The sequence below is a fragment of the Pipistrellus kuhlii genome, unplaced genomic scaffold (genome assembly GCF_014108245.1).
Source record: "Pipistrellus kuhlii isolate mPipKuh1 unplaced genomic scaffold, mPipKuh1.p scaffold_m20_p_11, whole genome shotgun sequence".
Taxonomy (NCBI): Eukaryota; Metazoa; Chordata; class Mammalia; order Chiroptera; family Vespertilionidae; genus Pipistrellus; species Pipistrellus kuhlii.
This window is the reverse complement of record NW_023425416.1, coordinates 406,622-433,178: the sequence shown is the minus strand read 5'-3', so window position 1 is coordinate 433,178 and position 26,557 is coordinate 406,622. Positions and strand designations below refer to the sequence as shown.

At 50.3% G+C, this 26,557-nt stretch overlaps 1 protein-coding gene across 13 annotated transcripts in view; it reads right to left on the bottom strand.

Moving 5' to 3' along the window:
* FOXP1 (forkhead box P1) overlaps window positions 1-13,795 on the bottom strand; it is a 525,702-nt gene extending 511,907 nt beyond the window's left edge. For 7 of the 13 annotated variants that reach the window (XR_006741059.1, XM_036430546.2, XM_036430533.2 and 4 more), the window contains exons 1-2: window positions 13,634-13,794; window positions 12,061-12,188 (exon numbers count right to left, since the gene is read on the bottom strand). The gene's annotated coding sequence lies outside the window, so the exon portion shown is untranslated. Of the gene's footprint in view, window positions 1-12,060; window positions 12,189-13,633 lie in introns of all 13 variants that reach the window. The other 6 variants (XM_045578936.1, XM_045578935.1, XM_036430549.2 and 3 more) reach the window with 3 other exon arrangements.
* Window positions 13,796-26,557: the final 12,762 nt, after the last annotated feature.

Genomic DNA, 26,557 nt, shown 5'->3' with positions numbered 1-26,557 from the left:
GTAGATGGAGGCACGCATGTTACCATGGGGAGCAAGGCTGTATTTGAGCCCAAAGCCATCGCACCCTGCAAAAACCCATCCTCTCCTCTGCACCAGTCTCTCCTGGACGAAGGGGTGCGGGCTGGAGCCGCTGGTCCAGTCCACTAAGCTCTCACTGGCCCCTGCGGTCAGGCAGGCAGCCATTCATCCACAGACCGAGTCTCAAAAGCAAACTGGCTCCTGCTGGCTTCGTGGTTCTCACACAAAACATTAACGTTAATGCTCATGTGGCATGAACCAAGGGAAGGAAAATGACACTCTTTTGAAGATGTGGATGTGGATGTGGATGTGGATGTGGATATGGATAATGGTTGTAAACGCCTTACAAGACATTTGAGAGCAGTTTAAGGTTTACTGCAAAAGTAACAGTGTTCTCATTCACCCGTCCCTCAGAGACACGACTCCCTGCTGTCCACGTGCCCTGTGGCTGGACACTGGCCACAGGTGAAGCACGTGCAGTGAGCGCCGATGACACTGCTCCCGGTGGGCCTGTGCGTCCCGAGTCTGGACACACGTGTAATGGCAGGCTGTCAGCCACGACAGTGTCGCACAGAGTGTTTCCCTGCCCCCAAGTCTTCGGTGCTCCCTCCCTCCCTCCTCTCCTCAAACCCTGGTCTCCTTCCTGCCCCCCGTTCTGCCTTTCCCAGGCCGTCACAGAGCGGGCCTCACAGTGGGCAGCCTTTCCCGGCTGTTTCTGTCCCTCAGCCGGGCGTCCAGGCTCCTGGGGTCTTCTCCCGGCCTGCCCACACGTTCTCTCAGGGCTGCCTACTACTCCCATGCCCGCACGTGCCACAGCCGCATTCACCCACCACTGACGGAAGAGCGTCGCGGCTGCTCCCACGTGTTGGCGATAATGAGGAAAGCTGCTATAAACACTCCAATGTCCGGTGAACGTACGATTCCAGCTTCTTTGGGAAATACCAATGACTGTGATGCCCGACCGTGTGCTCAGAGTATGTTTGGTTTAAAAGAAACCACAAATCATCTTCCAAAGTGGCTCTAATGTTTTGCAGTGCCACCAGCGATGAATGAGAGGCTATTACTCTTTTAAATCCTCAGCCGAGGATATTTTTCCACTGATTTTAGAGAGAGTGGGAGAGGGAAAGACAGAGAGAAACATTCACGTGAGAGAAACACGTCGACTGGTTGCTTCCTGCACGAGCCCTGACCAAGGTACATGCTCTTGACCATAATCGAACCCAGGGCCCTTCCGTACCCAGGCTGACGCTCTATCCACTGAGCCACACTGGCTGGGCAGTGAGAGGCTATTTTTAAAAACATTATTTCTTTTTTTTTTTAATATATTTTATTGATTTTTTACAGAGAGGAAAGGAGAGGGATTGAGAGTTAGAAACATCGATGAAGAGAGAAACATCGATCAGCTGCCTCCTGCACACCTTCTACTGAGGATGTGCCCGCAACCCAGGTACATGCCCTTGTCCAGAATCGAACCTGGGATCCTTCAGCCCGCAGGCCGACGCTCTATCCACTGAGCCAGACCAGTTTCAACTAAAACATTATTTCTGAGCTACCCATTGTGAGACTCTTTCCTAGCCAGGGTGACGGAGACTCCGGAGCAGCGCCCGCCTCTCCTGGCTCCTCCGGCTGCGAGCAGGTTCCCATCTGGAAGGGAGGCGGTGCAGAGCCAGGCAGTGACCACCCAGGATCTGAGTTACGCACAGGTGTTCGAAAACACGGGGATCAGCATAATTAAGAGCATTAAGCAATCATCTCAGCCCAGGAGGAGCGGAGGGAAGGAAGAGCAGTTTGGGCAGCTTTGGGGAATAAATTCCACAGCCTTTCACCACGCTGAGATGTTGGCCTTGGACGCACATAGGAATGAGCCTGGCCGGCCTGCGCTCCCCGGGGACACCAGCCAGAGCACAGAGTGGACCCAACTGGCCTGCCGTACACAGAGGAGCCACCGCAGGGACGGCAGGTGGCACGGCCTGAGAGCCAGCGTGCTCCCCGGGCAGCGGGCAGGAGGCTGGCGGCACGCACTGGTGCCCGCCAGGTGGGAGTCCGCTCCGGAGAACCATGTCCGCAATGCATTTTTTAAAAATAATGCTGCGGTGGCCTTCCATCTGATTCCCTTCTTTTATCGACTTCAATCGTGCTCTCTGCCGTCCATAAAACACAGCTCCCCTGCCTCCTCTCTGCCTCAGCCACCCCAAGGCAGTGCTGTGTGCCACAAGGCTCGGGGCCCGAGGAAAAGGCCAGTCCAGGTATCACTGCTCTCTGGCATCACTATTTGCTCTGAGAAACTCGGTTACAAAATGAATGCCATTGCTTAACACCGCCCTCGTGGTCCTCTAAGTCCCCTGCCTCCTGAAGGGGCGGCCACAGCCTGGTCACACTCCTCCGCCGCCACCTCCGCCCTCACTCCTTCTCTCCGCATCTCCGCCACTTCCTGCTCACTGCGCGGCGGGCTCCCAGTGAACAGCCGCACAGACGTCTGCACCAGGTACACATTTCCACCCCCCTTATCTTTCCTCCGAAAATACAAGATTTCCCTTTTACTCAGCGACGAGCCCGGCTAAAGGGAAGTTCGTGCATCAGAATTAAACAGCTCTATCTGCTCAAACGCACATGCACTCCGTCACTGATGCTAACGACAGGCCCGTGGCTCCAGAGGACGCCCAGCCCCAGCCTGCGCAAGGCCGGGGGCCACCACTCAGCGAGCCCCAGCCGCTCCAACGCGAGTCCGCGGAGCGAGCCGCGCCATTGTAAACACATTCCGATTCACCAGAGAACATCTTTATTTATAGGACTTCTCACTGCAGAGACGCCAGTCCTCACACACGGTGATGGCTCTCTGCACGCGAGCGAGGGCTGCACACGGCCAGGACCAGCAGTGCGATGCTGCCAGTCAAACTGCGCCTTCCACCTGCCACCTGCTGACGCCGGCAGGTCCTGAGCCACCCTGAGCCACGGCGGCAGCAAGGGGGAGGACCACCGCCAGGCGCCTTCAATGAACGTGCTGCCGTTTTGCTGTTTTTCTTCAATGCAAGAGATCAGCCACTTGCTATGTTATTTTTTAAAATCAAATTCCCTAGTAAATGTTTGCTTTTGTTTAAAGTCCCCCTGCCACACACACACACACACAGAACTCACTGGCAAATGAGAAGTTATGAAGTTTGAGTCAGGCAGGACTGGTAATTTCATATTAACCCTAAAGTTTCAACATATGTACTGCAGGAGGTGCTGGGTGTTAGGTTCTGATGTAAAGAGTCTGTCTTGAGGTAATATGCAGCACTTCCAAAGGTTCGCATGGAAAAATGAACTACAGCTAGCATGTATCCACATGGGTGAATTTCACTAACTATTAAATAAAATTTAAAAAGCAGTGGGGTACCATTAATATACTGGTAAGTCCTCAACATGCAAAAGAAACCCTACATTTGGGGGAACACATGCATATGTATTAAGAGCCTAAAGAATCCTGGGGGTGACGGCCAGCCAGCAGAGAGCAAAGGCGCTCCGGGCGTGGCCGATGGGCACAGAAAGCGCCTCCAGAGGCTGAGCTGCAGGGCTGCGCTCCTGAGCTGTTCTGTGCTCCTTTCGGTGGGACGGGCTCCGTAATGAAAATGGAAAGACAGAAACACACAGTTCTAAGATAAATAGCTTTGTAAAGATCTGCCAGATTTCTCTTCTCAAAAGTTACTCTCAACTCAGAGATCAAAGAGCTTGAGGCCAAGGCATCCCATTTTCTTCAATAGCTGCTCTGGTTACAAGAGTAACCCTGCTTCCCTGTACAGAGCCCATTTCCAAAGTGCTCATTTCTCCCTCAAAGAATGTTCAAATCCCGCCCCCCCACGCCCTCCCCCACCCTGTCCACTCTCCGCTCTGAAAAGGCATGTCCGACAGGGGTGCTCTCCTTAGGGGAAGGGACTGTCCTGCTGCTGAAGGGAAACTAGCAAACAAAAAGCACACAGAAGGAAATCACTCTTTGAGTATCCTTTTAATTTTGAGTTGACTGGGATGGGGCACAGGAAGGAGCTAGAAGCATACCTCCTGTGAGATTCGGAACAAAGGCGTGCCAGAGAAAGGTCAGTGTTTGACAGATGGGGAGCTTATCCCGCCACGCCCACCTCCCACCCCGAGCAGGGAACCTGGAGCCAGTTGCCATATGGACTGAGACAAAGGGGAGAGCGGGGATGCGGACTTGCTCCTACAAGTACAAGAATTTGTTGCGAGCTTACCAAAGTTACAGACGCGCGACTGCCAACACGCGGCCACGGCGCAAAGCCATCGTTTAGAAATGAGACGAGCACGTTTAAGCGGCTGAGCCTCCTAAACCGAGCAGGCAGGCAGCACAGCGGGGCTGCAGCCACAGGCCTGGGAGGCAGCAGGAGCGGCTGAGCAGCTTCCTCCTTAGCAGGCTGTCTCTCCGCGATCGCTGCAGCTGCACCTGGACAGCGATACTTCCTAAGAAGCCCTACCTGCTCTCTCAAAGTCCAACTCGCCTCTTTCCAAATAATTAAATGCAGCCAATTTTATATTAGAAAACGTCTGCAGCACATCACTAAAAGGGGTCTGATGCTGACTCGCTAGCGAGAAGTCAGTTCATTGCCTAACCTTTCTCAATGAAACGCCGAGCACCCTTAGGACAAGCACAGCGGCAGGCGCAGCGCCTGCTGCAGGTGCCAGCAGCACGGCCAGCGCCAGGCCTGGTTCCGGCAATTCCCTCCCGTCTGCTACAGAAACCCTTTCTTCAAGGACACCGACACCCTAGCTTCAAACCTGACCACCAGAGATTATTGTTAAACGTGCTCAGGGTCTGAGCAGAAATTAATGAACTTTGTTCTGTAGGAAGATTACAAATGCCACCCAAAGCTAGAGCCAGGGCAGGGGAAGTTCTCCACCTAAAAACCACGGACCCCTTGGGATCCTTTAAAATCAAGCCACACCCAAAGACCAAGAGAACTTTTTAAAAACGTAGGTGAGGGCATTTTGGACAAATGCTTTACCACTGGGTTACTTCAAAAGGCATGTTACTAACACAGATGAAAATGTCTGCACAGCTTTTGTGAAATAACTCTTTTGATCTCAGTGGTTAGGTCTTTAGCTAAAGCCTGAATATTTAAACAAGCCTCCCTTGCAATTTATCCACCTTCATCTCGTAATTTTGTTGGATGCATTCTTCCTGGGGTCCTGCTTTCTTTGCTTGTGTGGCACTGCTGGCTAAGCTATTCCCATCGATATACCTGCAGGCCCATCACATACAATGATAGTGAATTTCCCAAGATGCCTAGGAAAATTCAAATACTTGGGCCAGCAGGGTTAGGCTAATAAGTAAACAGTTCAGAATTGAAAATGAAGATGAAATACTCAGAGAAAAAACAATTCCCAAAAGCCCTTCGACACTAATTGGTAACTAGGACAGGACAACACCCGCTGGGAACAAGAACACAGCGAGGAAATGCTGGTGTTGTGACAATCGCCGATGCACCAGGCCATCCGCCCTGGCAGTGTGTCCCACCCTGGGCAGTGCCAGGCAGCTGCTTCTGCTGGTGGATCTCTCTCCAGGCACAGGCACTTCACTCTGGACAGGGACCCTCCTCCTCTCAAGAGTCCTGAGGCCCAGCAGTGAGGTCAGACTTTCGAAGGCTTTCGCCCAACCCTGACCATGGGGTCCAGTCCCCCTTAAGTGGGCACAGAACCACGCGGGGCTGGTTCAAAACGCAAAGCCCACCCAGCCTGTCAGCAGCAACGTGACCCCTGGAGCCTCAATGACTGCTTACACTTCAAAACCACAGGTTTGGGCCCAGACAGTGTGGCTCAGTGGTTGAGCTTAGACATATGAACCAAGTAATTGGAGTGTAGGAAGTACACAATTAGTGATTCTCATCATTGATGTTTCTCTCTCTCTCTCTCTCTCTCTCTCTCTCTCTCTCTCTCTCTCTCTCTCTCCTTCCTCCCTCCCTTCCTCTCTTAAACCAATAAAAAATATTAACAAATAACAAACCACAGGCTTTGGTTCCCTATATAAATTGAAGCACATACAGACCTCAACATAAGACAAAGACTCAATCAGTAAAATCCAGGTAAGGACAAAGATTTCAGTCCCAGAATCTCTAGCAGCATAAAGCAAGTGGTCCATGGGTCTCTGCTTAGTGTGTGTCAGAATGATCAGGGAAGTATATTAACATGCATATTCTCAGATCAGTCACCAAAAACTCTGATCCACGAATCCAGGAATCTGTATTTTAATAAATCTCTTGACAACAATGATCTGGAAGCAGGTGAGCAAGGGTCCGCCCTTCGCTGAAGTAGGACCAAGTGCCAAGATGCCTCCACTTCACACCTGGGGCCATCGCTGCCTCTGGGCTCACCTGCCCTAGGAGAGGCGGCGCGCCCCCCCCCCCCCCCATCCTGCTCAGAGGAGAGCCCTGGGACAGGGGCAGCCCCAGCGAGCTTACAGACTCTCCCCCAGGAGCCGCGCTGGAGATCCGGACAGCACCAAGGGCATCGCTAACACTGCGCACAACAACACAGCACTGTGCCTTGAGAACCCCAAGCTCCAAGAACATACCTTCAACCACCACCCTAACCCAGGCAGGGAACCTGGAGCAGAGTCACATGACAAATCAACGGCTAGGCTGGGAGAAAAAGAAACCTCAAGAATTCAGTTTTGGGGTTTCATGCTAGAAATATTATTAGTGTCCTGATTAATAAAGCTGGTCCCAGAATTAGCTAAAAATCAGAGAACCTGGCAAAATGTGGGTATCACCCTATTATTGAGTATGTACCCAAATATAAAATTCAGGAAAAAGCCTTGGTCCTATCCTAAGAGACCAATAATGCCATGCTCAGACCATCTCTTCCCCTCAGTGAGCTGTCCTCTAACCCCTTGCCTCTTCGCTTCTGATACCTCCGAACTGCTGACATGAAACAGAAAGACATGAGCTTCCCAGGCAGGCCCCTCCCGCCGGTCAGCTGTCTGTCTGAAGCAGCTGCAGGAGAGGAATACGCCCGTGGAGCGACCCTGCATGGACAGAGCTAAACAGAAAACAAAACACTTGAACACAATTTTCTATGTATCCATGTTCCTTTTCAAAAGAAAACCATTTCATAAAAATTGTGATTTGGAAAGTAAGTGCAATTAGCTTCGCACAGGCTCTGCTGAGATGTTCCCGGACACGGCGACATATGTAAATATTTCGTAGTATCAGTTCCATTTGAGTGGACCTGTCAAGATATTTACAGGCCTTGACAGTACTTCTGTCTTTAATTAATTTTTTGCCAAGATACTTCATGTAATTTAAATAGATTATTAGTTGTCAGGAGCTAATATAAATTTTGTTTACGATTTGGTTACTTTAAGTACTGGAATTGAAGGAATTAATCTGACCTGGTGACGGAGGTACTTCCGGCGTCAGGATGAGACCCCTGGAGGCTCCCTGGCTCCCAGGACTCTCACCCGCTGCAAGGTCACTGCCAGCACCAAGGCACTACATTGAGCCGCTCCCCCACATTATTTTAAAACAAAACACGTTGGGGAGGGTCAAAGGAAAAACCCACTTACACTTGTTCACCTACAGGTTCTTTCTTCAGACAGCTCACTGGCCAGCGGCTAAGTCCCATAGCCTAACCGCTGAGCCAACACCTGTGTGCACGGGGCAGGTAGAGAGTAAAACGAGGGCCAGGAGGTTTCAAACGGGAAAGCAAACTTTGCGGAGACCCCCACGGACCCCAGGGCTGGGCTGGGCGGCAGGACCAGGACAGGACATACACAGCCCCGGCACAGCCTTCTGGTGACGGGGAGCTGGCTTCTAAGAAGGCCGGACAAGGCCTGCTGCAAACTGACTGTAATTAATAAGAATAATTCATTGCAAAACAAAGAACACTGTCTAATTGTCCTTCCCGACTGCCATGCAATTTATCCCACGGTACTTCCTCTTTCCAAAACACCAGCCTTGTAGCCTTAAGTGCAAGAACATTATATGGATGAAAAACCGAAGCAGTTCTTGAAATCAACGCTCCTTACGACATGTATTTTTAGATTGGCGACACAAGCCAAATCTGCTTAATTTCCATTAACCACGTCGTCACATGCACAACGAAATAAACTGCAGATCCCAGGGGAGGAGAGAGAACCACGGTCGTGCACGGGTCCCGGCCTGGCCAGGCTCTCATCGCATGCAGGCCTGCTGCTGTGCCCGTGTTGGGCAGCGCTAGCTTTATTCATGCAAGTGCCATGGAAGGGAAACATCATTGTAAAAACCGCCTTCAGATGGCTCGTTGGGTCGCACCGGTAGTGCAGAGCGGCCTGTGGCCAGTGGACACGTCACAAGAAGACCACTCAGAGCTGCATGCGCTAACTGGACGCTACCTGGCCGGCTGGCTGACTCACAAGCCCTGCAGGTCACCTGGGGGGACTGCCACCACCAGCTAAAGAAATGAACAATTCCCAGCCAACCCTGAGCCTGTGCTCAGCTCCTGCACACAGTTCACTGTCTATTCAGCAGATGCTTCTCTTCAGGTTATTTTCTTTAGAAAACAAACCCTACTTGCCTTAGACCTTAATAATCTCCAGGTTCAAAAAACCTATTTTGAAGAAAAAAAAAAAAAAAAAAAAGGACAATACTGTTGGCTTAGCTAAAACGGCATTTACTATAACTGAATTCTATAAAAGGAAAAGGCCCTAAGCAAAAAAAATAATAAATCACAAATACCACCTGTGCAAATCTAGCTCTGACCTGGACACCTTTCTCAGCCACAGAGAAACAACTCATGCTCAGGGCCCGGAGTTGCAATTAGACGGCAGTAGCTTAAGCTCATCCGCCGAGCAAAGGGCACGAGTGCTCTGGAGGCCGTCCTCCTACTTAATGCTCTCCAGTCAGGGGTTAAATGAGTTTCTTTAATGTAAGTACCTTAACGTACTGAGTCATAAACAAAATTTATACTATTTTCTGACAGCCTGCAATCTATTTAAATTTTATTAACGTGTGCCTAAAATTATTTTTCAAAGACAGAACCCTCGAAAAGCCCTGTAAATATTCCTGGCATCCCTGCTGAACTGTAATTGGTGCGATAACTCCTAACATTGTCTACCTTTTGGTGAATCTAAATCTTACAAGGTAACATTTCAAAACCGAATTTGAGTTTTAAAGTAAAAAATAAAAACCAAATACACAGCACAATAAAATAGTTCCAAAGAAGTTGTCACATCTGCTCTGTTCTCCCTTCTCTTTCTTAATGTTGGCATTGGATTTGATGTGGTATAAATATATTTAGGAAATATCACAATTCTTCAGTTAAACAACTGCTGAAAAAGATATACCCTTCAATGGAGCCCGAGAATGTAAATATACAAGGTCAGGGATACAGTTTCAAGAGAAGCAAGGATAAAACTTAGTGACAGAAAACTATGCCTGGTTCAATATTAACCTAGTTAATTTCTGTTATTGTTGGTACAAATGATTTAACTAGAGAATATTTACAGCTTTTTTAAAAAAAAATACATATTGCAAAAAATTGCCTAATAGCATCCATGTGCACATTTAACTCGCATTGTTTAATTACACAATAAAAGGTATACCCAATAAAACTACAGACTTTGAAACATGTTGGCCACAATGGTTATAAAACTTTGACTTATAAGAAAACAAAGTGCTTCTATGTGATCAACATTTGTTATTTAAAAATTAAATTCTCAAGTGACAATTATTTTTATTCTCCTGTGTTTACTTGTCCTATTTCCTACTTTGCTCTATTTAGTTTAAAATGGCATTTAATTTGGGGAGAGTTTTTAGAAAGAAAAAAAGGTTACACAGCTTATAAGCCAAAATTTAAATATAAATACAAAATCTTACAGACATCTTCAGCAATATCACCCTCTTAATTTAAGACAGTTAATTTGAATACTCGACGTTTCTTTCATTATACTTTGACAAGCCTGTGAAAACAAAATGCTAAAGTAATTACTGTTACTACTCCCTTTAAAAATGTAAAGCAGTTAAGTTTTTCTAGAAAACAAGCAAGGACAAGTTACAGAGAACTTATATAAAAGTAGCAACCTGGTTCTGCTGAATGCCACTCTAAAAAAAAGGTCTGTACAATCTGCAGACCCATTCCTCCTGCATCTTAAATTCCAACAGAGGGCCGACACAGAACATCACCACCAGGTTTTTGCGTGTTGTTGTTTGTTTGTTTGTTTGTTTGTTTTGAACTGCACATCAGATTTAAACCCCCATTTACAAAACCCTGGCTTCCCTGACAAGGCAGATCTTCTCTACTTGCTTTGAGAAAACGTCATCTAGCTCTCCTGAAGGAGCCTAATGTTAGGAAGAATTCCATCACACATTTCTGGGTAGCAAGACACCCTCCAAAGACATATTCCTTCAATACCTTTTTGAGTGCATTCTGTTCAGAAACAATAATGCATTAAAAAATAGCAAATTGTTTAGGAAGTCAGCATTCATAAAGAACTCAAATGCTGCCCAGAGAAAACCTAAGTATGTCCTTCCAAGTGAGCCTTCGCTTGCACAACAAAGATCAGCATTTGCAATGGTCCATTTCTGCATTAGTAAGTATATGGCTTTGCTGCTTGATCCAACAGTCTAGGGTCCTGGATGCAGAGCTGACAACAACCCAGCGGCAGTTCCGTTTGATCTCGCCTGCTTCCTTAATTTGGGTTGTCAAGGTTCAGCAGTTGGAGGCTGTTTACTTTACTTTCCCCTCCAAAAAAACCCTGATTTTCCCTCTCTCATATTAGCCCAAAGTCTAAGGGGGTGGGGGGCTGGGGTAGCTACGCAGCTAGTGGAAAGATGTTAAACCTTTTTTCCCCTTTGTGCAGTGAGATTTTTAGCTGACACCTTTTAAATAATAACTAGTTGAGTTCCATTTTATATTTTTAGGGCTCTTCAATTATTAGACATTTCAAGTAGGAAAATCAGAGAAGAAAACCCCATTCCAAATCTCTGTAACTGTGAGTCCAGTTTTTCTGGATTCAAAGAGATGGGTATTTCCACTTTGAAAATCAAAACTCCAGTGGAATACTTAAAAAGGTTTGATACATTTCTCTCTGAAACTGAAAATTACAGGATTCCGCTCTCTCCCTTTTCTCTCTGAATTATGTTGGTTAACCCTGAGTAGAAAACGCCTTAATCCAACAATTTCTCCTCAAATTCCAGTTAAGACATCTCCCCCTTAAATGGGTTCTCAGTGGGGGGAAGAGGAGAGGAAGGTAAAAATTTTGCAGAGGTTCTTCAATATATTTGCAGCAGGAGAAAAGTCTTTTAAATATCCTTTAGATTTTTCTCAGCAAGCTATTCTGCAAACCCTAAGTCCTAAAGCCCAGGACAGCCCCAGGAAAGGGGAGCTTGGCCTTCCTCAGTGTGCACACACAGCGCCCTTCCTGGGAATGCAGACCGCCCTCCGCGTTCCCGGCGGGAGAGCGGGAACAAAAAGGACGCCCAACTCAGAAAATACCTGTGACCGGACACCACGGCGACGCCAGCCTCTCCTCAGCGGCTGGAGAAGCTCAGATGCGACCAAATTAAATGTTTATATTAATGTCACTGCTCAGCCCGGCCTCACAGATGAGGGCTGGGGGAGGGAGGTGTTAGGAAGAGGAAGAAATGTTTCATTTTGGGTTTTCTGGTTGAACAAAAAGAAAATGAATAAAACGAAACGAGTAGGATGAGCCCGGATTAAATCAATACACTTTGTAATCAGCTCGGCAAGGGTATTTGGACACAATGACTTGGAAATAATTGATAGTTATAAGGGGGGAGCAGGGTGAGAAGGGAGCGAGAGGTGTCACCATATTTTATCAGGGCACTTTACACTCCACGCTAAACTTTCTCTCCGGATTCTCGGGTTTAAGAAATAAAGGGGAGAAAGAGGAAGCCCAGTGTTTGAAGATGGGCACATCCCTGGCTCCGGTGCCTCTGCTGCCCAGGCGGGCGCTTTGGCACTGAGGACCCGCGTTCCGCCCGGAGCTCCGGGATGTCCCCGGCCCCGGCCCCGGCCCCCCGGCCCCCCGGCCCCACGCCCGCCGCCGCCTCGACTTACCCGCCGCCGCCGCCGGAGGGAGGAGGGGGCGCCGCCTTCACGCCCGCGGAGCCGGCGCCGGCCGCACCATGTCCTCGGCGCCGCCGCCCGGCTCGCCGCGCGCCTCTTCCTCGTCAAACTTTCGGGCTCTGCGATCGACAAGAAACCGGGCGACACTCAGCCGGCTCCGGCGCAGGTGGGGTGGGGCGGAGGGGGGCGGCTGGAAGGCCAGGGGCGGGCGGCGGGGGCCGGCGCGGGGAGGACCGGGCTGGGCGCCGCGCTCACAAAGTTGCACACAGAAGGGACAGAAAGGAGCAGAGGCGGCGGTGGGCTCGGGGCCGGGCTGCGCTGTTTACTGGCCCTTTTCTCGGGGCGGGGGCCGGCGGGGGGCGGCGGGGGGCGGCGGGGGCGGCGGGGGCGACCGCGCTCCCCGCGAGCCCCGGAGCCCGAGCCGCACTTTGTTTCTGGGCGCGGAGCTCGGCCGGCGCACCTCCCTCCCCGGGGACGCGGCGCTACAACAGGTGGGGGACCCGCCGGGACCCGGGAGCGGGAACCAAAGTTTCCGACCCGCGGGACCGGGGAGGCGGGGGCCGGGGGCGGAGGCGGTCTGCCCGCGGCGGCGGGGCAGCGAACCCCGGCTCCCCGGCCGCCGAGTCCCGCCGAAAGCGCACGCCGCCCGCTAAGGCGCCGGAGCCCCCGCTCCGCCGGAGCGGCCTCGGAGGGCGGCGCGGGCGCGGACGGGAGCCCCGGGCGCCGGAGGACGCGGCGCTTCCCGCGCGGCGGGACGGACGGGCTGGAAAGCGCCCCCGCGCCCCCGCTCAGGGAGTGCGGGGAGAGAGTGCGCGGAGGAGAGGGGAACGGGCCGGGCGCCCAACCCGCGTCCTGCTCCCTTCGCGGGAGGCCGGCTCCGGGGCCGGCGCGCGGGGCACGTGTCAGCGAGGCCGTGCGGCCGGGGCCGGCCCGGGGGGACGGAACTCCGGGAGCGGCGTGCGTGGCACCGGGGACGGCCGGCTCGAGGCCCGAGGCGTGGACATACCCCGGCATCCCGCCGCGGCCCGGGGGCGCCGAGGGCCGTGCACTCGGGAGAGAAAGGGAAAGTCTGCTCACGTCCAAACTTTGGTGTCCAGAGACCAGCGCGCCCCCTCCCGCCGCAGACCCGGCCCGAACCGCGTCCGCCCCTCCGCCCGCACCGGCGCCAGACGCTGCAAGTTGCCCGGGGGCCCGGGTTATGGACTCCTCTGCCCGGCGCGGAGCGGCGTGCGGCCGAGGACGGTCCGGTCCCCCCCTTGACTTATGCAAATGGGCCGAGCGGCCCGGGCCCCCGCCCCGCCGCCGCCCCCACCGCTCCCGCCCGCCCGCCCGGCCCGGACAGCGCCTGCGGGAGGGGGGAGTGCACGTGGAGGCTGGAGGTGGAAAGTAGTTGTTTTTTTTTCTTTCTTCCTTTTTTTCCTTTCTTTTTTCTTTCTTTCTTCCTTTTTTTTTTCTTTTTTTTTTTTCTTTTTTTTGTGTGTGCTGGTTGTTGTTTAAAGTGGCGGAAACAAGGCAGAAGGCGGCTTGGGAAAAGTGGAGCAGAAATGGAAAAATACAAACTCACCCGCTGCAAAGGATCTCGCGGTGCAAACTAAGGTGGTTTCAGGCCTTTCCCGCACGCGCCCACTCCCGCCCGCGCCCCGCGCACACACGCGCACACACTCACACGGACACGGACACGCGCGCGCGCACACGCACCGGGGAGGGCGGGCGGCGCACACGATAAATAACAATAGATTCCTCCGCTGGGACTAGCTTCCCGGCTCGGCCGCCGGGCAGCGGCGCGGGGGTCGCGGGCGCCGGACGCTCTCCGCCGGCCCTGGCCCCCCGGCCCCGCCGCTCCGCCCCGGCCGCCCCCGGCCCCGAGCCCCCGGCCCGAGCCGCCGCCCGCCCCGGCCGACCGACCTCTGCGCCCACCCCGCCCCCGGCCGGCCTCCCGGAACAAACAAATAAAGGAGGCCCTGGCGGAGGGAGACCTTGTTATTTTTTGCTGTTGTGCGTCCCTGACGTCACATCCACCTGCTGTGTAAACAAGCGGCTCCGGGAGAGCGCGGGGCCGGCCGCCGGGGCGGGGGCGGGGGCGGGGGCCGGGCCGGGCTGGGGGCGGCGGAGGGGCGGGCGGCCGAGCCCCGTCGCGGAGGGAGGGTCGCGGGCGGCGGGCTGCGGGGCGGAGGGTCCGCCTGGAAAGTGAGGGGCCGGAGGGGGATCCCCGGAAGGTGGGAGGGGGCATCGGACTCCGGGGATCTCGCTGCAGAGCCTCCCCCGGGACGAAGACGGGAAGGCGAGGGCCATCTGCTTGGTTCCTGGGCTGAAGATGCAGAAAATGCAGAAAAGAAGGGAGAGCGGGCGGCCGAGCCGCTGCCGTTAAAAGCGAAAGTGTCCGCGGCGGTGACAGTGGAGACGGGGCGGGGGCGGCGCCCCCTCCGCCCGGCCGCCCGGCTCTCCACTCTGTCCAATGGAAGGAGGGAGTTCGGGAGTTGAAAGTTCAGCAGAAGGACAAGCCCCCTTTGCGAGAAAGCAGCAGCCCAGCAAGGGCTCCGCACTCAGGAGCGGGTCGCGTGGGCGCCCCCCTCCCCCGCGCCCAGGCCCCGGGAGGCCGCGGGGAGGCCCGGGAGGCGCGGAGGCGCCTTCGGCGGGAGCGGGTTCGGCCGCCGCCCGGACCCGCCCGGGCCGCGCCGGGCCGCGCGGACGCCGCCGCTCTCGGGGACGGGCCCGGCGGGAATCTGCCGGTCAGGCAGGGGAGCTGGGTGCGCTCTGGTGGGAGGTCGGCAGCTAGAAACAGGAGTCATTAGGAGCCTGGAGGAATGGTCCCGGAACATACATGTAAATGTAAAAAGCAACGCACTGGCAAGGAGGCTTGGTTTCCCAAAGTGACTTAGAAAGATATGGAGCTCTGTGTCTTGTTAACAGAAATAATTTTCTAAAGAGCCATCACCCCAGACGCTGCCAGATTCCCAGGCCGGTGCTCCCAGCTGTTGGCTGGATGGTGTAGCGGTCAAAGCCGCCCCATGGGTTCAACGAAATAGGGGGGAGGGGGGAGGACTGTCCCATTGGTCTCAAGACCAGCAGAAAAGGATATTATAAATCCTTTGGGGAAACTTTTACAAATATTGTTAAACATTTACAGAGGAAGCCTAAATCTCAACTTCAATAATAGCATCAGGCTGCTGCTTTAAACTGTGTCTCTTTTGCAAATTAAAAAACAACAACAACAGCCACTCCCTGGTGCAATCAGAATAAAGCCCCGGGCCGGGCCGGAGGAAGGGAGGGCGGCACCCTGCACAGCAGGGCTCCCGGTGAAGGCGATCTGCCTTCCCGACAGCCAGTCAGGGCCAGCCCCTGAGTCTTGTAGAGAGAATGAAGGTGAAGGACGTGCACGTTGGTTTGAGGGGAAGTTCCAGCTTCCTGGAAGCTGGGCTCCGGGGTCTCTGAGGCAGGACGCGAAGACGTGACTGCACACCTCTGCGCTGGACCCCGCGGCCATGGAGAGCCTGCCTTGAGGAGCAGGCCCAGCTGTGGTTAGGACAGCTGCTGTTTGTGACTGAGGTGCTGATGTAAATGCTCCATCAGCTCCGGTAATGCTCTCACAACACAGCATCGCTGGGACCCCATGTGCTGGATCCGCATGGGATTACATGGAAATCTACAAAGTTGCCAGTCTATTGAAGGGATGAGGGGTTGTTTTCATATATAAAAAATTTATGCCAGATATACTGTGCTCATGTGCCATGCCTGCTGCTGACAGTGGAGGGGCAGGGGATGGTGTTTTCCACCCTCCCCGCGCCCGCGCTCTCAGAGAAAGCAGTCTCTTCTAAATGACTAATTTATTCCTGGTCGGTAAAGAACAGATCATGCTCTGATCTCATTTTTTGATTAAACAGTTTTTAAAAATTGTTAGTATTGCCATATTAACTGCTCTTTAGATTGCCACTGGTCTTATTCTGCATTTGAACTGTCTTAAAGTCTACATTCACTTGAAAGTGGGGACCTAAGTCAGATTGGAAAGTGGAGCTAAAGTCAGTTTTGTGGACAAAAGGAAGTCCTGTTTGTAAACCCTGTGATATATTGTGCTCAACTGTGTGTATACGACTGTCTGTGAGCTCCCTTAATAAAGAACTCCGTATCCATTTGGCTTACATTAGGTGGAAACTCAACTGCAGCTTAACACAGTGTCCATTTTCAACACTTTGCCTTATATTCATAGGGAACACATTTTAATGTATCAGTAGTCTACTGGAAGTTTCTTTTTGTTATAGTAAGGCAAGAAGGGTTTTTAAATAAAGGGCATGGGGGTAGGACGCCACCTTTTGGTGGTAAAGCAAATTGAAATCTATTTTTAAGCAAACGTTCCCAAAATCATTTCATTCTTAATTACACCAAGGCTAAGGTGCCTGTCCCCATATTGTTATATTTTAAGTAACGGGTGGGGGGAGGGGGGAAGGATATTGCAAGTGCAAACTGTAGTTAACTGGCCCAAATCTCCCCAAGGTGTCAGAATGTGTGCGCTGCCATACACCACTGAGCCCAGCACCAGCCCACCGTGCAGATGCTGAGTCCGTTCCACGTCCCATTCCCCATTTCGGGGAAGAGGGCTGGAGGGCATTCGCCCCTGGGTGAGATACCTGGTGCTCTTGGATGTTTAGAGTAAACAGAAACTTGAAAATCACCTAATTCAGTGTTTCTTAAACTGTAATTACTGTCTTCCTAATTTTGCCATATCTCCATAACATAATAGTTCCTGAATAATTGATGTGCTGTACTCATTGGAGTGCAGTTATTATGGTAATTGTACTGGATATTTCCCTTTAAATCAACCGACATGTTACATTTTTCTATTACTACTTTAAAAAGGAACCAACAAATTAAAAACAGTCACTGCGCAAAAGAAGTCTTGCTTTCTCTTTGTTAGGGAGACTGGCAAAAAAAATAAATAAAAAGAGTGGCCAGTGCTGAGAATTGCTAGTGGCAAGGGCGTCCCAGAGAATTGGTTTTCTCTTTGTTTTTGTGAACCAGAGGATTGAACGTGATGGAGAGGGCATGGCTCCTCAATACTCGGTGCGCTGCCACCCAGTGCACTCAGTGCTGCTCCCTCGGGGAAACGGGCGTCACCAGGTGTGATAAGCTGAGAGCACAAAGCTGGCCCGGGGAGCTGACGCACCTCCGCCACCGAACGCCTGGCTGGTGGCTGGGCCAGGGAGACCCAGGCCCTGGCTCAGCTCGCTGTGTGTTCCCATCCACCTCTACTTCACAGCGGCTGGTCCCCCTTCCAGAAACAGCCGACCCACGTTTCACTCACAGAGCACAGGCCACAGAGTCCAGATCCAAGGCAACCCCTACTCCCCTCTCCTCCCTCAGGTGGGGAGACTCAGAGGGAAAGGAGGAGAGAGACAGGAGAGGGGAGTGAGAGTCTCAAGGAAAGCTGACTCTCCCGCTTCTCCCTGGGAGAGAAAAGGCCCAGGTTTCACATCAGGGTGTCCTCCGCCTGCAGCAGCACTGCGGGCCACACCCGAGACCATGTGGGACCCTTGTTTTGAAGTGGACAGTGTCATCAGGCACGGAGACCACCACAGGGGGTAATGTGTGACTTGGAAAGCTGGTCACCGGATGGTGAGAGACCCCAATAAGAGGGTTTTCCCAACAACAAAACTCATAGAGGCTCAGCAGTAAAACTAGAGAGGTAATGCCTGTTCTGAGCTTTTAGTCACAGTTATAATGATGGCATTTCCTGCTTTTCTCCCTTTAAGGACAAAGTTCTATAAACATGGCCTGCAAAAATTATGTTTTTCTAATTGGTCCTGGTGAAGAGAGGCTGCTGATAACTGTACTCTATCGCTCCTTCCCTGTGGGTGCCAATGGACTCTCATCGATCAACTCCAAAAAACGTCTTTGGCCAAATACCGCCACTCCAAAAGCGAGTCTAGTCCCCCAACCCAGGCAACATGTTGGTGATGGGAAGATAGAGAAAGGGAGTGGGAGCATCCCAGTCCTCCCTGCCAGAGCGCCTAGAACAATCTAGAGCCTCCAGGCCTGCAGCCTGGACCACCTGAGCACGGGGAAGTGCCTGTCCCGGCCTGGCCCGAGACCAGCTGAGCCGGGATCTGCATGTTAACAAAGTTGCCAGCTGTGTCTCCTACAGTCTGAGAAGCACGGACCCTGCAGGCACGCAGCCTCTCGGTAACAGGCACCATCACAATGACCTTTGCGCACTGAGACTAAAGCTTAAACCATTTGACAGACTATCCTGTACGAGTCTGCCATACCTCCCCAAACTGGTGTCTTTTGTAAAATTTGTTGACTCCTTGTTTTCAACCACTTGCAAAGTTAAGCCTCTAAATCATCTATGTAACCATGACTAATTCCTTTAACGTTAATAGCAGGGTGACTTCTCTCTCCTGTTACCCCAAAGACGCTGCTAATTGCCTCGATTGTTTACCTCTGTATTGTTTTGCGAGCTCAGAGAATGATGGGAGATACAAGCCAGAAACAACTGCCAGACAGGTTTCTGGAGGCTCCACACAAGCGATGACCACACCTTGTAGGTGGAAAGACTTTGCCTTCTTTGTTTATATTCTTTCTTATGGAAGGAATGACGCTTCCATAATTATAGGTGTCGCTGTTTAAACCCAGAACGGTTTCCAGGCCATGGCCACGCCCCCAGCACCGTGAGCCATCCCGTGGGAGCCTCTCTCCCGATCTCCGCACTGTTTGTAAAGACACACCTGGCCACCACTGGGTTTATATGAAGTGTGAGAGGAGGGAGCACCTCTAAGTGTGCTGCGCCCTAAATAAACCTCTGAGCTGACGTGAGTTCACAAGATGATGGTCACTTCTTCCTAGCAAGATAACAGATTTCCTTTGTACCCTCCCCTCCAAAAAAATAACTAAGCCTGTTGCTTTCATGCTTCCCCAAGGCAGGATACATAAGTGTGTGAGTGATCGTGCACCTGAATCCAAAATAAGATTTCAGATGTAATGCAAAATCTGATTATAATCTTCGAGAAAAGCCTTGGCTTCTGTGTAGAACCCGTGAGCACCAGCTCTGTTTCCACAGGCATTGCTCCTGGGCTGGGGACAAACAGTGTTTGCATGAGAAGGAAGGGAAGAGAGGCAGGTCTTCCACCTTCTGGAACAGGGGCTGTGTTTCACGTTATGGAAGATTTAGAGGAGATGAGGGATATTAAGAATCAGGATATGCTGACATTATTGTTCTGCTAAACTTGGAATCTTTTGTTGTTAATCCTCACCTGAGGATAATTTTCCCATCGATTTTTAGAGAGAGTGGAAGGGAGTGAGAGAGAGGGAAGTGTGAGAGACACACATTAATTGGCCTCCCGCACATGCCCCATCCATTTCGGGGAATAGAACCAGAAACCCTTTGGTGTGCAGGCCAAAGCTCTTCCACTGACCACACTGGCCAGGGCTAATGCTGGAACGTTTTTAATATATCTATAACAGAGCTGCCAGGAGAAGCTCCCCCAGCCCCAGCATGATGTAGTTGAGCTGCTGTTAAAATTAAAAAGCCATACGAAGATTAAAAATGGATATTCTCAAAACTATCGGGTCTAGTAATAATTAATGTCGTTTTTAACATTCGTTTAAAATCTTGCTTGGCGTTGACTTGTATTGACATCACCTTCAAACACGTGGTATCTACAGAACGTGTGAAGTGCAATTAACAAGTTTTGCTTGAAAAAGTTTGTGTTTGGTTTGGTTTTTGTTGCAAAACTGGGGCTAAGAAGATGGCGGATGAAGAGCATATTCGGCACTGCATGCTTTACGAGTTCCAATTAGGAAGAAAAGCAAGTGAGGCTGCAAAAAACATCTGTAGTGCTCTTGGTCAAGATGCAGTTAGCGCCAGAAAATGCCAGCGTTGGTTTGAGAAATTTCGCGAGGGAAATTTTTCGTTAGATGACAAGAGTGGTCGAGGCCGTGTGTCCAATTTTGATCAAGAAGCTCTTCAAGCTCTTTTGGTGCAAAATCCTCAAATTACCCAACAAGAGCTTGTGACAACTTTAAATTGTTCACAAAAAACAATTTCCAATCAATTGCGTGCACTTGGCAAAGTCCAAAAGTTTGGAAAATGGGTTCCTCATGAGTTGACCGACAACAACCGTAATCAAAGTCACAATTTGCAGTTCGCTCCTCTCTCGTCAAAACCGTTTGCCGTTTTTAGAGCAAATTGTTACCGGAGATGAAGAATGGGTGCTGTATGTTAATTTGAAAAGGTGGCCTCAATGGTTGGACAAAAATGAGGCTCCGCAGCCCACGCCAAAACCTGACTTGCATGCGAAAAAAGTGATGTTGTGTGTTTGGTGGAATTTTAAAGGAATTCTTCATTATGAACTTTTACCATCTAACCAAACCATTACAAGTGCAGTGTAAAGTGCCCAATTGGAAAGGTTAGCCCAAGCTTTAAGAGAAAAAGAACCCGCACTGATTAATCGGAAGGACGTAATTCTTCACCACGATAACGCCCGACCGCATACTGCAAGAATCACTGCTGAAAAACTGCGCCAGTTGGAATGGGAAGTTCTCCCTCAACCTGCATATTCTCCTGATATTGCCCCTTCCGATTACCATTTGTTTCGTTCTTTGCAAAACTTTCTTCTTGGAAAAACATTTAATAATGAAGAATGCCTCAAAAATGCATTGACCGAATTTTTTGCATCAAAATCACAAGAATTTTACAACAGAGGGATTAAAATGCTTCCTGAGCATTGGGCACAAGTAGTAGAAAACAACAGCAACTATATTGTTGATTAAATTTTGTTGTATTATTTAAATAAATTCGATTTAAAAAAGTATTAGAAAACGACATTAATTATTACTAGACCTAATAATATGAATCCCATGTTAATGGATTAGAGTTGAACGTATTCATATGGACACTTTTAACATATGTTTTAGATAGATAATAGATATAGAAAAGAATCTGTAGGTGTATGTGCCATAAGTCTGTACACCTGTACACACGTTTCCTAGCTCTGTCTATGGAGGGGCTAGAAGCCGCGAATACATCCCAGTAGCAGTGAGCACACCTAGCACCCAGTTCTTGGTTTCTAAACACCTTTGTCCTCTTACAGAACCCGGTTCCTGGAGAAGGAGTTAACTTCAGGCTGGGCAGGGAAAATACAAAGCCAGCCTGGAACACTTATGGTGCCAGAAAGTGCCAAAGGAAGGGCAACCAACAAAGAGTTTGTGGCTGGAAGGTTGTAAAGGGAGAGGCCAACCTGAAGGAGGGCCTAGTGCCCAGCGTTGAGACATCTTGAGCAGGAAAAATAACAATAGGGTTGGGTCATGGCACATGTGTGTGCATATGTGTAACCCATGTAAAGGGGGAAGTGACAGCTCTTTCTCCCAGGAGACTCGTGGGCCCAGCATCAGTATTGTAACCCGTTCTATCAGGTGGCGCTGATGCCATGGCCTAGAGCTCTCAACCAGGTAACACAGAGCCATCTGAAGAGGATTGGGTGGACCAGGGAGGAGTGGGACTGTGGGAAATTGGAGCACACAGGACTCAACCAAAAGGACACTGGTTGTGTACACCAAAAAAGCAAGTCCAGGGCAGGAAGTGTCAGGAGAGGCAAGAATCTGTATCATCCTCAGGGGGTGAGAGCCCATGGCCATTAGTATTTTCAGAAGTTCCCCAGCTGGTTATGACATACATGGAGGTGTGGCTCCTTCTATGGGATTTACATTCTCCTAGGACTGTTACCGTTTTAAAGGGGAACTTTAAAGAGGGCAGGGTGAACAGTATAGAGTGAATACAGACAACAATATTGTACTATAATTATGCAATGAAATGTATCTACTAAGGCAGTTGTATTACAATAGATAAACATATCAAAGTAACAGGTTGTATACCTTTAATTTACACAGTGTTTAATGTCGGAGATATCCAATAACAAAGCAGACCAGACATAAAACAAAGGGAGAGAGCAGGACATGGCAGCGTTGCCAAGGGTCCCTGAAGTCGTGGAGTTGAACTTGCTCATCTTCCCCGCGTGCAGACGGTCACGGGAAGATCGCTGAAGTGCTCAGAGCTGGGCAGTCACTCTGGTTCCTAGCAGAGTCTTGGGCACCAGACATACCTGCTTGAAAATCTCGGTCCCCCTCTTACAGAATGTCACTTGGAAAATGCCTGGCACTTCCAAGTTTCTGTCTCTCCTTGGCAAAAGAGCAGCAGTAACAGCACATATCATTTTTATTTATTTTTTCTTAAAGTTGACATTTAACGTTAGTTCCTGGTGTGCAACATAGTGCTCCAACATTTATCCGGTACGAAGTTGCTGTGACACTCCTGTTTTCCCTCAGCTGTGCTTTACACCATGACCTGTGTATTTGAAAGCCGTGGGGATGTGGAGTACAGCATAGGGAAAAGAGTCAATAATTGGAAATTTGTACTTCTTAAACCTTCACCTTTGTCACCCATCCTCCTACTCCCTCCCCTCCTGGCAACCATTAACTTGTTCTCTGTCTATGAGTCTGTTTCCATTTGGCTTGTTCAATTGTTTTGTTCTTTAGGTTCCACACATAAGTGAGATCATGGCTCTCTTTCTCTGACTTACTTCACTTAGCATAATATAGTCTCTAGGTCCATCCATGTTGTTGCAAATAGCAAGGTTTTTTTATAGCTGAGTAGTACTCTATTGTGTATGTGTGAGTGATTGCATGTGCAAGTGCAGGTGTGCACATCCTATATATAAAAGGCTAATGTGCAAATAGGCCGAATGGCGGAACAACCAAACAACTGAACAACCAGTTGCTATTACGTGTGCTGGTCGCTGTCAGCAGGCCGAGCCTCTAATGGTTACTGAAAATTCTTTGCTCCCGCATGGTGTCATCCTTCCCAGTGCTTGCACCCACTGCCAGTGCCCAGATCACCTGGCGCCATCAGTGGGTACAAGTGGCGGTTGCCAGCCCCAATTGCCTCTCAGGGCTTCTCCGCCTCCCCCTGCTCCTGAGGGGCAATTGGGGCTGGCAGCTGCAGCTCGCACACCAGCTGCCAGCAGTGGCCCTGCTCACACCTGCTGCTGGTACTGGATCCCCTGCTCACACATGCTGCCAGCACCCAGCTCCAGTCTGATTGGTTGGTGCCATCAGTGGGTGTGAGTGGCAGCTGAGGGCTTCTCCACCTCCCCCTGCTCCTAAGGGGCAATTACAGCAGCAGCTGCCACTCACACCCACTGATGGCACTGGCCCCACTTGCACCCATTGCTGGCATCAGTCCCAGTCGCACTGCACGGTCAGCAGGCATGGCGGGGCCAGCGCTGTCAGCCCATGGGAGCTGTGGCAGGAGCAGAGCTGTGGACAGACAAGGGACTGGAGCCATGGCAGGAGGGCTGGGCAGGGGCACAGAGGATGGGCTGAGACCTGCCCCTGTGCCCACTGCAGCCTCACAGCCCACAGTTCCTTCCAAGGTGCATGAATTCATGCACTGGGCCCCTAATATATGTATATAAATTTGCACCTTTTTAAAAATCTTCACCTGAGGATATTTTTTTCATTGATTTTCAGAGGAAGGGGAGAGAGAGAGAGAGAAATAGAGATTGATTGCCTCCCACATGAGCCCTAGTCAGGGATCAAACCCAAAACCCTTGGGTCCCAAGGCCAACACTCTAAGCACTGAGCTAAACCATCCAGGGCAAAAATCGAATCTTCTTTATCCAATCTATTCATGGGCACTTGGGTTGCTTCCATAGCTTGCCTATCCTATATAATAAAAGCCTAATATGCTAAGTGTCCAGTCATCTGGTTGGCTCTTCAACCAATCAAAGTGGAAACCTATATAATAAAAAGCTAATATAAAAGTAGCCCAAACATTGAAACAACCGAAGAACTGAACAACCGGTCACTATGACGTGTGTTGACCACCAGGGACCGTGCATGGAACATGGTGGGCATCGGCAGCAGGCAGCAGAGCACAGAACATGGCAGACATCAGCTGCAGTGGATGGTGGAGCAGGTGAGCAGGGGAACCAGACCAAGGCGAGGTGCTGGTCACTGTCATTGGGTGAGCCTCTGGTGGTTACTGAAAATTCTTTGATCCCTGTGCCACAATCCCACCCAGCACCCGCACCTGCTGCCAGTGCTGGCCCACTTGCACCCAGTGCTGGAGCCGGAGCCGGCCCAATCACTCACCACCATCAATGGGTGTGAGCGGCAGCTGCTGGCCCAATCGCGCCTGAGGGCTTCTCCACCTCCTCCTGCTCCTGAGGGGCAATCGGGTCCGGCAGCCGCCACTCACATCTGCTGCCAGTGATGGCCCTGCTCACACCCCTTGCCAGCACGGGAGCTTCTACTCGCACCCACTGCCGGCACCAGAGCCAGCGCTTGCATGTGCTGCCAGCACCTGGTGTTGGTCCCAAACACTCGGCGTCATCAGCTGGTGCAAGCCGGGCCAGCACCATCAGCGCCTGGGAGTGGCAGAAAGGGGAACAGGGCTACAGGCAGACAGGGAACCGAAGCCATGGCGGGAGGGGCGAAGGGCGGGGGCATGAAATATGGGCTGAGACCCGCCTCTGTGCCCATTGCAGCCTTTTGACCCACAGTTTCTTTCAAGGTGCACAAATCCATGCACTGGGCCCCTAGTATGCTAATGATATGCTAAGGCCGCTCAACCGCTCACTGACCACGAAGGGACAGACTTTCTGACTGGTAGGTAAGCTTGCTGCTGGAGTCTGGCTGATTGGGACTAAGTGAGATGGGCCGGACCATGCCTTGGAGTCCTCCCGCAGTCCCTCCATAGCAGGCCAACCTCAGGCATCCCTCCCAGGCCTTGATCATGCACCAGTGGGGTCCCTCAGCACCCTCTTGCAATCTGGGACCTTTCTTGGGATGTCAGAGAGCCAATTTCAGCCTGATAGCAGAACAACTGGTCGCTATAATGTACACTGACCACTAAAAGGCAGATGCTCAATGCAAGAGCTACCCCCTGATGGTCAGTGCACTACCACAAGGGGAACCCGTTCAGTCAGAAGCTGGGATCATGGCTGAGGAGTGCAGTGGTGGTGGTGGTGGGAGCCTCTTCCCCCTCCATGGCAGCACTAAGGACATCCCCTGAGAGATCCCAGACTGCGAGAGGGCACAGGCCAAATGTACGAATTTCATGCACCAGGCCTCTAGTTGTAAATAATGCTGCCGTCAACATAGAAATGCATATATCTTTCTAAATTAGTGTTGTGGATTTCTTCAGATAAATGCTCAGTATTGGAATTGCTGGGTCATATGGCAGCTCTTATTTAATTTTTTGAAGAATCTACATACTGCTTTCCACAGTGGCTGCATCAGTCTGAATTCCCACCAGCAGTGTTTTAGGGTTCTCTTCTCGACATCCTTGCCAGCACTTGTTTTTTGTTGATTTCTTGATGGCATCCATTCTGGCAGGTGTGAGGTGATACCTCATGGTTTTATTGTAATTTGCATCTCTCTGATCAGTGACTTTGAGCATCTTCGCATATGTCTGTTGACCATCTGTATGTCCTCTTTGAAGAAATGTCTGTTTAGGTCCTTTGCCCATTTTTAATTAGATTTTTTTTTTTGACTTGTATGAGTTCTCTATATATTTTGGATATTAATCCCTTATAGGATATATAATTTGAAAATACCTTCTTCTCTCAATAGTTTTTTGTTTTGTTGGTGGTTCCCTTCACTTTCCAAAAGCGTGTTAGTTAGGCATAGTCCCACTTGTTTATTTTTCTTTTGTTGCCATTGGCTGAGGAGACATGTTTTCTTTTAGGAGTTTTATAGTTTCAGGTCTTATGTGGCTTCTTTAATCCACTTTGTAAATTAAAAATAACTTTGTATATGTTGAAGGAAAATGGCCAGCTTCACTCTTTTGCAGGTATCTCTCCAGTTTACCAGCATCATTATTGAAGGGACTGTCTTGTCCCCATTGTATGTTCTTGTCTCCTTTGTCATAGATTAATTGACCCTGTAGGTGTGGGTTTATTTTGCTTCTCTCTATTCTGTTCTATGGATCCACTTGTCTGTTTTCATGCAAGAACCGTTCTTTTTATTATTATGGCCTTGGAGTATATATAGTTTGATATCAGGAAGTATGACATTTCCAACTTTGTTCATTCTCAAGATTGCTTTGGCTATTCAGAGTCTTGTGTGGTTCCATATGAATTTTAGAATTATTTTTTCTAATGGTATAAAATTATGCCATTTGTATTTTGATATAGTTTTCATTGAAACTGTAGTTTGCTTTGAGTAATATGGACATTTTAGTGATAATGATTCTTCTAAATTATGAGCATAGTATAACCTTCCATTTATTTGTGTCATCTTCAATTTCTTTCATCAGTGTCCTGTAGTTTTTAAAGTATAGGTCTTTTGCCTCTCTGGTCAAATTTATTCATAGGCACTTTTTAGGAAAATGTCATTGTAAAAGAATTGCTTTCTTGATTTCTCTTTCTGATAGTTTACTTTTAGTGTATGCAACACCACTGATTTCTGTGTATTAATTCTGTATACAGAAGCTTTA